Source organism: Malus domestica, chromosome 11, assembly GCF_042453785.1.
Source record: "Malus domestica chromosome 11, GDT2T_hap1".
Classification (NCBI taxonomy): Eukaryota; Viridiplantae; Streptophyta; class Magnoliopsida; order Rosales; family Rosaceae; genus Malus; species Malus domestica.
The window spans coordinates 14,660,598-14,665,595 of record NC_091671.1 but is presented as its reverse complement, the minus strand read 5'-3'; the positions used below and the strand labels follow the sequence as shown (position 1 = coordinate 14,665,595).

Here is a 4,998-nt window from a genome sequence, read left to right as displayed (position 1 = left end):
GGTGATGTCGTATAAAAAGAAAAATGTGTTGCTTTCAACCGACATAAAGTTAGTGTTGGTTAAAAAAATTTGTGTCGCTTCTACCTGACACTAATAATCATTTTTAAATATTTTAAAACCCGGCGTTGGTTGTAGCCGACACTAATAATTATTTTTAAATAACTTGAAACCAATTCAATCGGCCACCCCAAAAGCACTTGGATCGCCAACATGGCAAACCCCACTAGACTGTAACAACCTGTTTTTAAAAATTTAGGTGAGGGACCCACTACTATGTTTGTAAACTGGCCCATTGTTTTTCTTCCCACCCCCGTGATTTCTCTCTAGATCACTCTCTCTCTAACTCTTTTCTCAATAATACTCTGCAGCTTTCTCTCTAGTAACCGAGAGCATCATCATCACTACTTTAGAACCCAGCCAAAATTAGAACCCCAAACCACGAATTTAGCACCACAGTAACTAGGGGATCTGCTCAAGAGCCTTGCATGCATGATCCATGGTCTGGAACATATCAAACTTGAGCTTCTGTGCTATGTGGGTTCTCAAGTGTATTTCTCGAGAAATCCGACAAACTTACTATCAATCGAGCTGGCGCTTAACTCCTTCTAATTTGAGGTAAGAGTTTCCTCATTCTGCATGTTGGATTTAAGGTCTTCAATGTGTGTGTCTCCAACAACCCCGATGAAATTCGAGAGGAACCCCAATCGCCAATCTTCAACCCTAGGTAAGGTGTTAAGTGTTAACCCTTACAACCTTTCTGTGCAACCTCTCCAGTTCCGATGATGGAATCTGACGAGGTCTCCTCAAACTTGAGCTAGTTTCAGCTCAAAATTGTTTATTCTGGTGTTCTAGGTAAGCTTATAAGCTTTTAGTAGGGAAAATTACTGAAAATGAGAGAGATTTGAAGGATTAAGCCTCTGCATGTATAGGTGTTATTATTCCCTGAAAACCAGCAAGGAAATCCAACGAAGTCATGTCTCATCGAAGTGAATAACACCACGCACCAAACCGTTCCAGACCAAAATTCAAATCCGAGTGCATCTCAGTTCTCAACAATTTGTTTTCCCTCTTAAACTAATCGTTTTCATTTCCCCAAAAACTCAGGGAGAATGGAAGCCACGAAAGCCACCAAGGACTCCAGCAAAAGAAAAGGCGGGGAAAGGAAGAAGTCGGTGTCCAAGTCAATTAAAGCTGGCCTCCAATTCTTTGTTGGTCGTATTGTTCGTTAGGTGGTGTTAGTTAAGACAGACATCAGTCTGCTCCATCCGACAGTCTTTGTCAATACTTAATATCGCATGTATCCGACGTGAGCCTCGATGTCACTTTTAACCGATGCTACTATCCTTTTGTATTTTACATTGCTTTCCTTCTTCAGGGTGGATTAAGGGGACTAACCAACATCAAAAGCTTTTTCGTGACCTTAGCATTGGTGTCGGTTCTATTATCTGACATTGCATGAGTTTTTGTTGGATTTTTACCAAATATCCAATATAAATTATGTTTTCTTGTCGGTTTTTGAACCGCCAGTTATAGGTAATTTTGTAGTAGTGTACTAGAACTAAATTTTATAGGGTTTTTAGGTCTCTCATTGCACTAGGAGATATTGGACCCTACCTACCCATTTTATCTATCATTTTAATTCATTTTTGTCCACTGTGCGCTACATTAGTTGGTATCAGAGCCCTAATCGATTCTTGGGTTATCATATTGCTATTGTTAGGTTTTACGAAATCAATATTTTAGCTGATTGGAATTATCTACCAATTTATGATGAATATGATGAAGATTACATGCTTGTGATTAAAGTAGCTAATGAAATTCAATTTACTCTGCAAATCGAAGCTCATTGTGTTGTCAATTAGGATTCTGCCCTAATTCTAGATGAATGCAATGGTGATGAAGATTTGGGTTCAATGGTTGAGGTATTGAGGTAAAATCTGTTCTACATTTCTATAACTTTTATGATTATGTTTGGGAATTGTTCATTGCTTGTCATGCTACAAAATTTTACTTCGAGAAAAGAAATTTTTCACATTGTTCAAATTATGTCTACATTTTTCAAAGTAAAAAATATCAAGATGTTTGCTGGAAATTGTATGTGCACTAGAATGCAATTTATGTCATCAAGAAAATATTAAATTCCAAGTAGAACATGAGAAAGTGGAGAAGAATGAAATTATTTGGAATTTTGTACTATTTGGATATGTTGATGCATGCTGAATTTGTGGTTCTTAATTGGCTATTGTGGCAAGTATTTGTTGGGTATCTGAAAGATAAAGGAAGACCAAACAAAACTCGGGGACAAGTTTATTCAAGAAGCATGATAGGTTTCTCTTTAAAGGGAATCAACTTTGTACACTTGAGTCTGGTTTAAGGTTGCAAATCATACAAGAGTTACATAACGATGGCCATGTGGGAAAGGAAAAACCTTTACACTAGTGCTTTTTCTCATTTATGGCCTGCCATGCGCAAAGATGTATATTGTTTTGTGGAACAATGTCGAAGCTGTCAAGTTTCTAAGGGCAAGGCAACGAACATTGCATTGTACATGCCATTACCTATTCCATCACAACCATGGGTGGATATGAGCATGGATTTTGTTTTGGGTTTGCCTCGTACTCAGCATGGTGTAAACTCAATTTTTGTTATGGTGGATCGATTTTTCAAAATGGCTTACCTTATTGCCTGCAAGAAGACAACATATGCTTCAGAAGTTGCTAAGCCATTCTTTTGTGGAGTGTACCAACTTCTTGGTACCAAGTTCGATTGTTTCAATCGTGACACTAAAGTTACCAAGCCATATTTGATGTGTTCAATGTGAAACATCTCATTCCATACAGAGGGGACATCGACGATACTGGAAATGCAAATTTGAGGGTGAATTTTCTCCAACCTGGAGAGGATGATGCAGATCAGTTGGCCAGTGCATTTATTGAATCATTGGGATAAAATGAATGACTATAACCAATCCGAAGAACTTAATAACAGCCATTAGTAGCTTCTAATAATGGTCAGGGCGTTTTGGACCTTTTTTGGCTGATTGGATTACTTTCTTTATGTAATTTTTAGTTTTTTTGTCGTTTTAAGTTTATTGCCTTTTTATTCTGAATGTATGTTACAAAATAGTTATAAATACCACCTCTTTCTGTAAGATGGGGGAGTTAGACTTTTTTTAATTAATGAAAATACTCAGAGTGTTTCTTTGTTTCAGTTTTGTGCCTTTCTCTTTGTGAGATTGTTCAGCTTTTGTTTCTAGTGTCTACGTCACATATTGGTACTAGAACTAAAGTTTATAGGGTTCTCATGTTTCTCCTTGCACTATGAGATAGTGGACCCTACCTATCCATTCTATCTATCATTTTAATCCTTTTTTGTCCGTTGCGCCCTGCATCACACTCCCACATTCTCTCTCACTTCTTCCTCTATCCTTCAATTTTAAAAACAAAATAAAAAGTTTCACACACACTTTGTGTGTGGGCATATACTAGTCCTAGCTTAAACCCGCATATTTTTATGGGAAGCAAGTTTTTTGTTATTTTTCTTTTTGAAAAATATATGGTTGAGAGAGAAGTTGAAGAGAAGAGAAATGTTAAAGAATGAGGGAGTGTGTGTGTGTGTGTGTGTGTGTGTGAGAGAGAGAGAGAGAGAGAGAGAGAGAGAGAGAGAAATTTATGATTATATTTTTTTTAAATTAGATATATGCTAACATATGGGTGACGGAAGAAAAAAAATAGAAAATTTTGATAGTGCGAAATTACATTACTGCCAAGGTTCTAAAAGACGCTAAGCGCTAGTCGTGCGGTGGATTGGGGCCTAGTGCCTAAGCGACTAGGTGGGGTCTAGGTGGGCACCTAGGCAGACTAGGCGGAACATGGGGAACAAGGATATAATGTGTGTTCATTTAAGTATGCAACAAGTCTCTTACAATTTATTGAAAAAATAAATAAAATGCAAATTGAAAGTTATCTATTTTCTGTCTAAGTGAGCCTGACCTAAGCAGGTGCCTAGCCGGGTCTGGACGGGTTAAGCGAGTGCTCAGGCGTTCTAGGTGGGCGCCTCAGCAGATCTAGGCGTCATTTCTTAATTTTCAAACGTCTAGGCATTAATCGGGACGGTGGTCAACAGCCTAGCGCCTAGGCGGGGCTTAGACGGAGATTTTTAGAACAGTGATTATTGCCTATTGTTTTAGTTGTGATATAAGACCAGATTGTTTTTTCACCATCTTTTAGTTGACAAAGAAAAATTTATTAATAAGTATTTTAGATTAGATAACCTTCAAATTTTATTAATAAATATTTAAGATTAGATAACCTTCTACTTTTTCTTTGGAGGCTTATTAGAATTGACTTACTTGACTTAAAACCTAATAGGAAATGTAATTTCTTTTTATTCAATCACTTACACACACAATTAGGAACAATGGAGGGAGAAGAGAGAAGAACAAAGGAGAAGAACATAAGCACATGTACATGTGTATAAATTAATTAAATTGGCTCATCCTAAATTTCGATTATTGTTCATTCTTTTTTTTTTCATTCTTTTTTCATTTTTTATGATACTCGTTATCCGTCAATCAAATCGTGCGTTTTCTTCCTCTCCTCCAAAAAGTGAAGGGAAAAAAAGTTCGCCCTTAAATCACGTGCCACACATGCATGATACATCACCAACTGGATCCGCCCATTTGTTTGTCTTCTTTAACACAGCCGACCACCACCACCACATAACTGTTGGCCAACAGTAAATGGTGAACCCATCTTGCCCTGCCGGCCAAAATATTGTAGGTTGTGTGGTGCTCTTACCATGTACCGACCCGTGACGATGCCATAAATTAAGTGGGATAGACAACGACATATGATACCAAATAAATAAGCTAAATCCCATGCATTTTAACCTATATTTTTTTAAGTCGGACCATGATATTGTCTATATTATTAATTTTCTGAAATTTCAAAAATGCCCTTTATTTACAGGCAATTGAAAAATGAACAAACTAAAATA

At 37.1% G+C, this 4,998-nt stretch overlaps 1 long non-coding RNA gene across 1 annotated transcript; it reads left to right on the top strand.

Annotated features, from left to right (window-relative positions):
- The first annotated feature begins 325 nt into the window (after positions 1 to 325).
- LOC103447996 (uncharacterized) lies at positions 326 to 3,210 on the top strand. Its single transcript, XR_531146.3, has 2 exons — positions 326 to 615; positions 1,105 to 3,210. It is a non-coding gene; the product is annotated as an uncharacterized lncRNA (long non-coding RNA).
- The last annotated feature ends 1,788 nt before the right edge of the window (positions 3,211 to 4,998 follow it).